This window comes from Sinohyriopsis cumingii, chromosome 12 (assembly GCF_028554795.1).
Source record: "Sinohyriopsis cumingii isolate HCF-2022 chromosome 12, ASM2855479v2, whole genome shotgun sequence".
NCBI classification, from domain to species: domain Eukaryota; kingdom Metazoa; phylum Mollusca; class Bivalvia; order Unionida; family Unionidae; genus Sinohyriopsis; species Sinohyriopsis cumingii.
Window position 1 is genome coordinate 61,157,438 of NC_142972.1, and position 14,388 is coordinate 61,171,825.

The window sequence follows — 14,388 nt, forward strand, 5'->3', positions numbered from 1 at the left end:
TTATCTAATGTAATTGTCTCTAAATTTCCCACTAGTGTATTCGTTTACAACCACATGAGGTGGTTTCCGCGATGATGAAATTGCCCCGAGTACGTTCAATACCTCACGGCCGCATATCGGTGGGTCACTTAATTGCTGTGTTGGCAGCGTGGAATAAAAAACCGGGGCTGAACAAGCCCGGATATACCGCATGAATTCGTTTGGCGGGGCTAACCCGTATGAATCAAAATAGACGATCGCACGCGGATCAATCGCGTATGCAACCCAATGAGTTCCCGCTCCGGAGGATTTATCGAGGTTAATTATACCGGTTTCAATATTCCTTGGTTTTGTTGGTAATTGATCCCTCATAAAAACACCTCTGAAGTTTTTTATCGCTAACGCGTCTGCGGCATCTATTAAATCAAAATTAGACATAGGAGTCATTAAACGGTTCCCGGTAGTCTTAGACCCTTCCCCGAGTACCATGAATACGGGGTTCCCGGTAGTCTTAGACCCTTTCCGGCTACGGGTCGTCCTCGTTTCTTTTTTTTATAGCCTTTTCCGGTTGCCTTCTTCAATGCCATTCCCGCCGCGGTACCAACGGCCCCCAACGCCGCCGCCTTAGCCACTGCTGGTGCGGCCGCGGCAATCAACGCTGGAATCGCAGCTAACAGCGGAAATATCCCACCGGTCTTTTTCATGTTTTTGATTGCTGCGGCCGAAAAATCTATTTGGACACCCTTTTTATTCTTCATCGCATCATTGAAATGTTTTATTTGACGCGCCGTTAACGATATCTTATGATTACCACCTGCCATCTGTGACGGTTTTAACGTTATTGTGGTCCCGCATTGTTTAGCCGACTTTGATCGTAATTTCTTGACTTGACCATCAGTTAGTGTAACGCCGACAACACTATACGACATTTTTATTGTAAACGCGTTTATGTTTTCAATTACATGTTTTCCACTGGTGCATCAATGATTCTCATTCGTCCACCAACGCCTTCTAGCAGCATTGATTTATCGCTGAGAATGACAGCAACCGCTCTATATTCGGCAACACCACCAGGACGTTGCACACGAGCTCGGAAGTGTATATCAACGACGGATTGTCTCATTAAATCAAGATGTTCCAGCGAAAAGTAATAAATCGGATACAGGTTTTTGAAATCAAGTTGCGATATTTGTAAACCGGTATCGACGTTTTGATCGCGGCCCATATACGACAGCAATCGATGATACACGCGTGCAATCTGGTTACCCCCGTAATTGAGTTTTATATCCTCGGATGGTTCCTGCTGTCCGTTTATTCTCAACGAGACCTCATTGACACCGATTTGATCAAATATCATATGGCTGCGTTCTTGGGAACCTAATCGCGCCTTATTCTGTAGCGCTACAAATATATGACGCGGGGCTGAAACACCCTGTTTGGATGCCAGGTGCCATGTAAAAACACCATCTATATTATCCTCTTTAGCATCAGTGGTTACTGTAAGCCAACTCAACAGTGATTTACCACCTGTCTCCATGAATGAGAGTAATCGCTGTTCTGCGGTGATTGATGGGGTCATTACTGGCATCCACAATACTATATTTTTTATATTGACCTTACCGTCGGCAACACCAGTATCATGCCAGATTGCATCATTATCATTACCCTTTCGCACGAGTACTACTGTATGCTTAGCCCCATAGATGACTTTTCTGACGTTTCTACAGAATCCGAATATATGATGCAGTGGAATCGCGCATGAAAACTGTCGGCGTTGTCCTTGCAACATCCCTACTCGTGTTGCAAACCCTAGATTGTGATTAGTAATAACATTTATGACATCAAAGTCCCCAGCTGGTCTTACATACCCGACCGGTGCCGGATTAGCCGCGGCGGTATTTGCTGCCTTTACCCTAGAAAACTGATTGTGTTCAGCGTTATCAGTAATATCCTTTGCAAACATCATAGACGGACCAGCCGACCTTGTATAATCATCTGAGTATCTCGCTAGCCCGATTATTGTTGTTGCAACATCAACATCACGTTCTACTGATTCAATTTCTCGCCCGTCAATGCGATATTTTGCGCTCTCAAATAACGCCATTACGCCGTTGTTGACGAAACCAACTCGGATAGTCGGGTTGTTGTCGTATGGTGCATTATCGGCAGCATTTGTTACAAGTTCCCCCTCGATTTCGATAAACGCCTCACACGGCAAAAAATATCTACTGGTATCTTGGACTTGAAGTTCAATTCGCGATCGTAGATTCGGTTGTATTGCATGATAAGAATAATATTGATAATCACGGACAGAATCATGCCTGCGCACTGGGGCATCCATATCAAACGCGGGATCAGCGGTTCGCGCAAACATTTTATTATTTATCATGCTGATGTTTTCAATTGCAATTCATCAGCGTCGTTTTCGTCGTAAATTCTTTGAATTTTGTTTAAGACCACTTCCCGCTATCGCGTTCATGAGCGCGTTGGTTGTTGCATCAGTGGATGGCTCCGTCGTCGGAGTCGCCAGCGGCGAGGCCATCATTGGCGGGGTTGCCGCCAATGACTCGGTGGATGGCTTCGCCATCAACGACGCTAGTTTTTTTTCCACCGCGTTATTTATTACCCTGCTGACATTTGCAGGCATCACTGTTGTAGAACGTCAGCGGCGTTTGTTTTTTTCTTCTCACCAACGACATTAGTTTGTCCTTTGCTGCAGAAAACGCCCTTCCGGCAACATCTCCAATAGCGCTAATTCCCTTATGACGAATAACATCAATGGCCTTCATAGACAATTGTTCAGCTAACGGCGCCACTTTTGGGGCCATTCTTGTAAATAGCCCCGCAATGGTGCTACCGAGACCATCTCCGTACCACGCGCGGTATACAGGCAATCGTGAGTTTACCACGTAGACGCTGACTGGTTTATCATGGTTGTAGTGTATAATCATCTTTATTATAAAAACACCAGTGTTTTCCAATTAGTGATTGATCACCAGTGATTGATCAATCGCTGTAATGACCGTGGTCATCAAAACCGTCCACGAGTTCGTCTATGAGCGCTCGATATATATTAATGTCCATGATACCGCCTGCAAATAAACGCCTGCAAATATCAGCGGCCTCATTGATTATTTCAGGAGAGTTATTTCCGGCTCGTTTTCCTCCGATTAGTACTTCCAGCCGTGATATATCACTGAGAACATTACCAGGACAGGTCACGCCGTAGGATTCTTTACCAACAGAGTATCCTTTTCCTCTTTTTGGTTTTTTACTTTTTACTTTCTCGAGGAATGCGTCGTAATTGGTATCACCACGTGGTTTTGTATCTTTGTATCTACTTGCTAAATACACCATTTTTGCCCATTTTTCCGTCGAATTTACACTTTCCTCGTAACCGCTATTGACATACGTCTCTCGAAGGTTCTTATTAAGGTTTGCAACAGTAAAATTAACTAATTCTTCATCGCTGTCGAAGGCTCTAATTTTATCTATTGCGGACTTTGTAAATACGTTACGGGGTATATTCTCCCTTTTCTTTTTTTCTTCCGGTATTTCTTCTTCTGGTTCTCTTGCGGTGGCGCCTAGTTCTTCTTCATCGGCTATTGTAACATAAGGTTCTTGTGGGTCCGTTATAGCGAGTGGTGGCGGCCTCCGTGTTGTAGCGAATGCTATTTTCGCAGGAAGTGTTTCCAGAGACTTTTTTGTTTGTTCGGTCTGAGCTGCTATCTTTTCAAGCGCACCGAGGACGGGCACAGTTGCGCTTTTTACCGGGGCAAAGAGTTGCTCGCTTCCAACAGCAAAATCAGTTTGTAGTTGTTGCCGCGTTTGAAGTTGTTCTCGGACCCTGTCTCGTAACGGTATGAACCTCTTAAGCGCTGCTAGCCGCTCTCTGGCTAGCCGAGTAGTAAGTGATTCACCTACCATTATTGCAAATTGCTCCGCAATTTCTAATTTCCCTGTGGCAGGAATCTGTCGCGTCAGAAGCAATCGTCTTATCGTTACCACGACCTATCGGGGGAAAAAAAAATGTATAACAACGATGCGCCACTTCCGTTACGCTGGGGGCTCCACGGAGTTTTCGTCTATAATCCTTCTAATGTTTTTAATTTTACTAGAAATCTCCCGGCGTCGTTCATAAACACGTCCAAGTTTTTTTCGTACTGTCTCAACGGCAGTGAATAGTCCAATGAATGCATTTACGTCATTGCGGTACAGGTTCTCATTGATCGTATGTTGTAATCGTTTTATAAAAGCGTACTCGCGGGCCAGGGTAAAACGCCCCCGTTTCGATTGTTCGTTAATAATTTCATAATCGGATAATATTCTTTCGCTGTTGAGACCATCAGATAATTCAATTCCCTGATTTTTTAATTTTGAAATCTCGGTTAATATATTATTGATGTCTTCGATATTCATATTCTTATAAACATCTTATTTCTAATATAAAAAAAAAATGTTTTACAAAATGAACTCTGCGTATCAATCCCGAGGTGTGTTAACATTCGATGAAACCGTAGGATAATTCGTTTTCTTCCGGAACAGACGATTTATTGTAGCGTTCGCACTGTCATGGCGACTTCGTCATGGTGACTTCGTCACTCGCTGATATAATCGGAGGATTCTGTTACATATGAAAATCGAATATTGCGTCCGGTCTTTTTGAGATCGCTGAATTCTGTATTCCTTCTGCAACAAATCGTATCGAGGCTCCACAAATGTCAAAGTATCTACTGGCTTCATTCATCGACTGAAAAGTTTTTTCTTCGTGAGTTGTTGTATCAAATGACTTTACGGGTTTTGCTTTCTTTGAGTATTTACCAGTTCCGCCTTTTTTGGTATTCTGACTTTGCGAGATAGCTTGCAAGTTTATAAGAGAATTATCAGTCTTATTATTATTAATATGATCAATCACAAGCCCATTCTCGATTAATCCGTTAAATGCTTCAAATACCATCCTATGAACATAATAGCTTTTTCCTCCCGCAGTAAACATCAAATACCCCTGATTATTTACGGTACCAACCGGCTTCTTCAGTCTGCGGTTTCTAACAACGCCGTCGCGAGATGCCTCGTAATTAACAAGCACGGGATGCGGCTGAAATTCTTGGTCCATTTGTATAATAATACTACTTGTCTAATTCATTATTTGGTTTAATTATAAATCTTTCAACGTAGTCTTGAGGAGTTTTGATGATTTTGTCTTTGACGGAGTCAGCGGTGGGGTCAATGACGGCGTTTTTAATTCGCTTGTCATAATAGCGTTTTAACTCTCTGTATCGCTTTCCGCCACAATTGATACATAATTGTGATTTACCACGCACCCCAACATGGCAAACCAAGCACGGGAGGGGGCCATTTGAACCATTACGAACGCTTTGTAAATGATACCCGCAGAATTCACCTCTACATGATTTATTGCACGGGGTTGTCGACCCAATCATCAACCATTTGCATTTATTCATTATACTATATTCTTTTATTTAAATACTTGTTTTAATTATGGAGGAGGAGTTCAAGAAATTAACCCCTGGAAAAATCTCGATAGGGCCCTCATTGCAAGGTTAGTTCTAGAATAACTTGCCGTGGGTCCAATAACATTTTTTTACTGCCGCAGTGAATATCTTTTTTGTAATCCATCGCCGTTTTTTTGTAATTCATTTGTTTTTGTGGCCTTTTTTTGGCTTTTTTGGTCATTTTTTGACCATTTTTGACCATTTTTGGTCATTTTTTGACCATTTTTGGCCATTTTTGGTAGATTTTTACGGGTAAAAACCCCAGGAAATCAATTAGAATACGACGATGTTTTTTACCAAAATTGCCAAAAAATACCAAAAATCTACCGAAAATGACCAAAAATCTACCGAAAATGACCAAAAATGCCACAAAATGGTCATTTTTTCTTGTCGGTGAAAACCCAAGGAAATCAATTAGAATACGACGATGTTTTTTGCAATCGCAGAAAAATATTCTATTGTAAATCAATAGCGCGCTTAGCAAAATCCTCATCTCCGAGTAATTCATTATACTATATTCTTTCATTTAAATATTTGTTTTAATTATATGGAGGAGGAGTTCGAGAGATTAGCAGCAATTAAGCCCTGGAAAAATATTAAGTTCAATCTCGATAGAGCCCTCAAGGACACACCAAAAGCGTTAATAAACGATAGAACCCTGTTAAATAAAATACGCGATTGTATCAATGAATTCAAGCGTGATGGTGCATCTCATAGTTAGTCAACATTTCGAATTGATGGCGTTGTTGATGCTACCATGAACGACAAACGCGCAGCAATGATAATATCACAACTTGGCTCCAGCAAGTATTTCTTCAGAGTAAAATTTATTGTCCGGGTGGAATCAGGCAATTGGATCATACGTGATAAATTTGAACCAGTTCCCAGCGACAAGAAAACAGTCATTGTTAGCCGCGACTCCAAGCCCGGGCTGTTAACCGGAATTGACCGACCGTACTATGAACGAGCGTATCCTGAAACAGCAGTTGTTTATGGAATATACCCGTTAAATAAGAAACCTGATATCGGAAAACTAGCGCCGATGAAACAGTCAACGGGGATAAATTGTGTAGCAGAACGAATAATAGAGCATTTTACAAATGCATGTCGAGGAAACAAATTGACTGATTTACGACGTAGCAAAATCAACCAGTGGGAGGAGACAGTGCGCGAGCGTGGAGCAACCATCAGCGACATAGCGAGATTAGAAACGTCGTTGAGATTTCCAATAACCGTTACAACGATAACCGGTGAAGTATTATACGAATCAAAGTATAAATCAAAGGGAGCCCCAATCAAAATTATTGATCATAACGAACACGCGTGGACGTCCGCGGTCACAATATTTCCACGGGATAGAACAGTAAAGTATATCCCGGGGGAATTTTTGGGAGAAGAATTCTCCGGGGATGGTTTTCTCGCGGAGAGGAAACTATTTGATGCTATTGCTTGTTTGTGTAAAAACGACCCCGTATCAGTGTGGTTACTTCGCAGCGCTGAAAACGATGCGGATACCTTTGATCAGTTTGTAAGACCAAACGGTGAATTATATCGCACTGAAGCGTTTCACAACAAGATGAAAAAAACCGCCATGGAATTTGAAGAGCATGATGAACAACTGCTAACAAATTGTTTTACGATTCCATCGGTTGCGGCTCATGTTGCAGCAAGGAAAAATGCGTGGAGACCAACGCGCAAGGAATTTCTACCGGATGTACAATCCATTTGTTTGGAGTATTATCACGGTGGACTATGGAACACTGAATACAACCGCGACGCTATGATCTCCGTTGATATGGTTGCCTGTTATCCAGCGAGTTTTCTCGGGTATGGATCCGCCGCTGGGTACTTTAGACGATTTGGACACCCCAGACATGAAATGACTCGTGTTGCTATTAATGGACCACTGCCTGATTTTGATTTAACCGGATTCGCTCGCATAGTATCATTTGAATTCGCGGCAGGACTTCATCGCTGTTGCTATATTTGGATCGGTAGACACATGACTGAAAAGAAGTGGCTGCCAATAGCGCTGCTAAGGTATATGATTGATTGTAAAATGCTAGTTTCGTTGATTGTCAGTGACGCGATTGTATCATACCGGGCGCAGACTGAAGTCTGGTTACCAGAACCGGAGCGTCTAGATAGTATAATTGACGAATCCAGAAAACAGATTGATGCCGACGAGGAATATATCATCGAATGGTCCAGGAGGATATTCAACCAACGAAACCGCGAGGCAAAAGATCTCGGTAGAAGAATAATTGGTAAGTTCACACAAGGTGGAAAAAACTGCGATTACAAACGATATTGCTCACGGCTGATTATAGATGACGCAGAATATGATTTTGTAATCAAGGACGCAGTGGCGAAAAATAGATACGTGAACTGCAAAACAGCTTTCTTGTCCAATGGAACAAGGTTGGGTACAGTTGTTACTTACAGCGACGGAGACAGCCCAGCATACCCGCATTTGAGGGCGTCTATGCTGGGTTACGCCGCTATCAATTTATTCTCGATGATAAATAGATTTCCCGACACCGCGGTTAGAGTAGCCGTTGATTCATTTTATATTGACGTAAAGTATAAGGGAAACATAGCCAAGTTTACTAGTCCGGACGAGAGTTGGGGTACATGGAGAATTAAAAATGAAATACGACGCGATTATTCCCCGTCAGCAGATGTCACCGTTGAAAATAATTACTTACGCGGTGATAAATTGTCAGAATGGTCTAATGCACCACCGTGTTCTGATCCAATTTGTAGGCATAAAACAGTTTATTTAAGCGGCTGTGGCGGGTCGGGAAAAACGACTCGGGCAATTGAATTATTTCGAACGCGGGCAAGTATAATCGTGCTTACACCGACCCATAGATTAGCGCGAGAGATAAAACAACGAAATGTTAACGCCGTTACTTATCACAGCTTTTTTCGATACAGCGGCGGTGAGTGGACTCCTGATCGAATGGGTGAAAAATTTATTTATGAGGTTATCATCTGGGATGAGATATGTACTGTTTCGTTAGGTGTTTTACAAATGTTTCTTGATTGGTTGCTGCTCGCGAATACAGCGGTGATCATGTGTGGCGACCATGGCCAACCACCACCATTTGTCGGCGAGGGTCCACATGATTGGTTAAAGGGTTTTGTGGACTATTATGAAGAAACCCATACTGATTACCGAGCACTTGATGAACAACTGCGCGAGGTTAAAAAATTAATCAGATTACAGCCGGATAGAATTCAGTGTGAAATAATCCGCGAGGTGATTCCGGAAACGCCGTTAAATGAATTCTGGGAAACATGGAGACCAAACGATTTGATTGTAGCGAGTAGAAAGATAGTCAGAGACACACTTCAGCGGAAGTTGTTTACGTTGCATAAGGGAAAGTTTCCAACGCGCCCAGTGCCGTTATGTTATAGACTCGCGGACACACGGCGGCAGAACATTGAAGTTGAAATCCCGGGCCCAACAGCGTCAGGGACAAAAAAACAAGTTCTTGTGCTGAATGATATCGTGCTCGTTGATATCAGCGTCGTCGAGAACGCGCTACGTGCTGATAAATCCCCGTGGACGCTAGGATACGCAACAACAATACATTCCTCGCAGGGACTGACTATCACGGACACAATTGTTTGGATGGTTGATAATCGCATCGAATGGTCAAATCTAGTCTATCTTGCAGTGTCCCGAGTACGGAGGATAAATCAGCTTCGAAGAATTGTTATTGACGAAGCCACCGACGAAGCCGGCGACAAAGTCACCAACGACATCATCGATGCAAGCGTCATTGATAGAAAACTCTCGGGTTACCGCCAACAGGATAAAAAAAACAGCGGCGTTTTGATATTGATGCCAAATTAATAATTGCGTTACGACAACAACAGAATAATCACTGCGCGAGTTGTAATTGTATAATGCGCTGGCGTTATTCGGATAAAGACGCTCGCCAATTTACCGTGGACAGGATCGATAACAGTCTCGGTCATGTCAAAACCAATGTGAGATTAACCTGTCTTGAGTGTAATAGACGCAACGGCGCTAGTTAAGACCACGCGGGGGTAATTGAGTATCGTCAGGTATCACTTGTAGTTGCTCGCGTGTAAACCCCCGCTGTGGGGCAGTTGAATCCAGTCTATAGATCGGTGGTCTATCAGTTGATCGTGTTATCGTTGATATGTTATGTGTGGTAACACTCCAGATAGGATCAGTAGCTCTTTTTTTACCGCCTTCAAGCTCTCCTGGTTCATATAGATATCTCACGGTGACATCGCCGAGAATCGGCTTGGAAACGCTATCTTTTTTTGATCTTCCGGGTATGTACTCGTATTTAATCGCGTCGCTGGGCTTCATGTTGATTGCTCGGGTAATCTCGTTATTTAACGCTGCAATTACGCCTGGCAACCTTTTGACCCATTCACGAGATCGTTTTTCTTGGATGAATTCTTTTGCGTACTGATATCCAAATAACCGTTCAGCGAGAGTCCGATTGAATCGTTCAACAATTGCCTGATCACGATGTAGCGCAGTATGACCTCGTCGTATCGCGACGCTATGATGTTTCAGCGTTGATAAAACAGCGCCGCGAAATTCACTACAGGGATCAACTTGTAATAGATTTGGCCAGCGCAGAGGACCTCTTCGGTAAATCCGCTCAAACGCATCGGCTACTTCAGTTGCTGACTTTGTTTTTAACGGCTCCGCTTGTTTGTATCGACTCGCAACATCAACTACGGTTAGCGCGTATTTGTAGCCGCTGTCATGCGGCAGAAATAGTATATCAGCCTGATGAACTTCATTAGGTACGCCGACATCAAAGCGCGAGAAGTTGATTTGTTTAGGCGGTGGTAGATAGATTTGCCATATAGCCTGTTTGGATAACCAATTAGCCGCAGTGGCCTTTGTTACCTTTGCAGCGCTTGCAAGCTTACCAATTGCGGCCTTCCCCTTCCAGTATCCTCTCGGAGAATAATAGATGGATTCCATGTTGTTATTAATTACCAGCGCCCATCATTAATTTACCTTTCATAGCCGATTTTACCAACCATGAGGCCAATTTTTCTTTGAAGGATTTATCAGGAATGGCATTTAACGCGTGAATTAATTTTACGTCCGCGATATGACGCTGTTGCAGATCGCTACTTTTGTAGTAAGCAACATCATGAGCATGACACGCCTTATCGATAGCGTTTATTGGATACTCACCGGGTTTGGGCTGATTTTGATCATCGAGTCTGATATCTAATCGTGTTCCGGGGCCACAGTAGCTATATCCTGGGAGGTGCTTTTCTCCTGGATACTTTGCCCACGGTGTTCCGGGGAGTTTTGCCAATTTGACTGCAATATCACCTCCTCGCTTTTTTTTAAAGCGTCCCCGGGTCTAATAGAAATAAATCTAAATTTCTTTGTACCGCATTGTACACACTTACCAGTAAGGGCCGATCTGTTATTTCTTGTTGTAGCGGTTGTCATATCATTTGTGCCAGTACGTACTCTACACTTCACACAATATAGATCCATAATTTATGTATAAAGATATGAATATAATTGATTTTTCGGCGACTAAAACAAGAGAACCAGTTAAGCATGTTGCAGCGTTACCAAACTCGACCCGGATGATTATCATCGGACCATCTGGATCCGGCAAGACGCAATTGTTACTTAATTTAATAATGAGATGGATGAAGTGGGATAAGTTGTATTTAATCGCCCCTAGCGTAGATGATCAACGATGCTACGAGGTGTTGAAAGATTTTAACGAGAATGCATCAGCGATCGCTGAAAAAAATGTTATTGAGTTTATTACAGATATCAATGATGCACCAGGTATTGATGATATTGATGGCGACGTTAACAATCTAGTCGTGTACGATGATGTTATGTTAGACAATCAAAAAAACCCAGCTAGGATATTTTCCAGAGGCAGGCATAAAAACACTGACGTGATATATGTCACTCAACGATACACTCAGATTCCAAAAGTAATCAGAGATAACTGTAATATTCTTGCTGTGTTCAACGGCGTTGATACACACACGCTACGAAATATTTGGCAGACATGGTGCGGCGGTGACATGGACTTTAATGTTTTTCGGAACTTTTTTAGTCATGCTCAGTCGACCCCACATGGATTTGTAACGATAAATTTACATGACCCCCGGACACGATATCGTATCGGACTTGACCAAATATTCGGTTAGTTGTAAATAATTTTCATTGTAAATAACCTCTTAGCAGCAGAGGGGGCGATGACATCGACGCGGTCGTCGCGCTTTTTTACCCGACGCTGACGACACTGGGATCGCTGAGTGCAGAAGGAATATTAAACTAAATGACGTTCCGGACAATCCCCCCCGACGACGACGTCGTTTTTTTTTACCAGGCGCTGACGACGCCGGATCCGCTGAGTGCAGAAGGTATTAATTAAGCCAAATGACGATTGAGCCAATTGTCCGATTCGCCCCCTCTGCTGCTATAATTGGGAGAAAAATACATCTTCTGAATTGGAGTAAAACTAAAATACCCTTTTGGACACGTACAAATAATTGACAGTTACAGATCCAATGCTGCCAGTCGGATGTCCAATATGGCTGCCATATTTGCCATCTTGAAAATCTTCCTTTCGTTACTTTTTCTGAATGGAAAGACATACGGACATGGGGTGTTCACAAGAAGTCTTTGTCTAATGTCAAGTCGGTTGTAAAGGAAAATGATGTTGATCTGATATCTAATGTCTGCCACAGTGATGAAAATGTGTTTTATATATTGCCATTCCTCATGAATGACTTGTCATATGAACATGGATTTTTTTACCTGGAACATTAAGTTGGATTAACTAAAGATGATGCTAATCTGAAATTCAGTAGGGCCAGAATGGCAGCCATCATGAAAATCTTCTTCCTACTCATCTTGGACTGAATGGCATATGGTTTCATTATTGCACTATGTTTTCAATATTGCAGTGTTTTTCATGAAAGCATCTGCCACCATGGAATTCTTCCTAAATACAGCCTTGTTAGATCAATAATGTTGTCTAATGTCAAGTTGGTTCTAAAGGAAAATGACGTTGATCTGATATCTAATGTCAGCTATAGTGATGAAAATGTTTTTTATATAGCTTTTTCTTCTGAATGAATTGTCATATGAACATGGCTCGTTTTACTTGAAACATTGAGTATGGTTAATCTGACATTCAATAGGGCTTGAATAGCAGCCGTCTTGAAAATCTTCTTCCTACTCCTCCTGGACAGAATGGCATGTTGACACATAAGACGTCTTGTGATGTCTAGTTGGTTCTAAATAAAAATGTACTTAGTCACAAGTCTAATTACTAGGGCAGCAATATTGTAAAATCATCTGGATGAATGTCACAACCCCACTATGGTATTATAAATAATAATATGGATCTGCTACAATATTATAAAAAGTAATGCAAAAGGTATGCATTAAAATTTAATGGCTCCAAGGTCCCAGTCAGTATTACGGACACTAGATTCATAAAACAACTCACTGTTGACTAACTTATAATTTTGTGAAATATAAATTATCAGTTCAAATAACCTCATAGAATAAATCTTCAATTACAATTTGAATGTAAAGCTTATATTCATTTCTATTTAGACAATACTGGCCATGCTAACTAAATGCCACTTTACATTTAATTCATCACATGAAGGTTAATAACCTATGGTGGGAGAGCCTCTGTACAGTTCATTGGCCCTGGTACTCTACTACTATTGATTTCTTTACTTTTTTCTCTTCTGTCTTATTCTCCCAACTCATTCCGCCTTATTTACAAAATGTCACTATTTACACACATGAATCTATCAGTGCTGTTTCGCATGAGTTTCTTGGCAAGCTTTCATTGCCAACTCTCACAAGCACCATGGCAATCTCTCAGTTCCATCCCTTGTGAGCACGCTGGGAATCTATCAGTGCCACAACTCATAGCACTCTAGGAGCATCCTGACGAAATATAAGGGACATACACTCTTGTCTCCCTACCACACTCTTTGGACTTTTACCAGTCTCTCATGGACCTTCCTTCACACTAATGGTGACAACTTTACCAGGCCCTAAGCACATACTAATTCCACGTATACATGATTTGATCTTTAAGTATAAAAATGTCACTAAATACATTTTTGAAACACACTCACACATCTAAATGTTGATCTGTTCACACAAAGGAATCTACCCATCTCTAATAAGTAGTCGTTTGCATTGCATGCACCCTGATCCTCCTGGACAGAAGGACATGTTGACACAAAAGACTTCTTGTGATGTCTAGTTGGTTCTAAATGAAAATGTACTTAGTCACAAGTCTAATGACTAGATCAGCAAGCATATTGTAAAATCATATGGATGAATGTCACAACCCTATTATAAATAATACTATGGATCTTCTACAATATTATAAAAGGTACTGCAGAAGGTATGCATTAAAATATAATGACTCCAAGGTCCCAGTCAGTATTACTGACACTCTAGATTCATAGATTAACTCAAGTTTGAAAAGCTAACAATTTTGTGAAATATAAATTATAAGTTCAAATAACCTCATAGAATAAATCTTCAATTTCAATTTGAATGTAAAGCTTCTGTTCAGGTTTAGTTTGAGGCAATAATGGCCATGTTAACTAAATACCACTATACATTTAGTTCATCACATGAAGGTTAATGACTTATGGTGAGAGAATATATTCAGTACATTGGCTCTTGTACTCATCTGCTATTGATTTCTCTTCTTTCCTCCTTCCGTCTTATTCCCCAACTCATTCCGTCTTATTCATCAAATGTCAATGTGTACACCCATGAATCTATCAGTGCTGTTTCGTATGAGTTGCATGGAAACCTCTAATTACCATGTCTCACAAGCACCCTAGCAATATC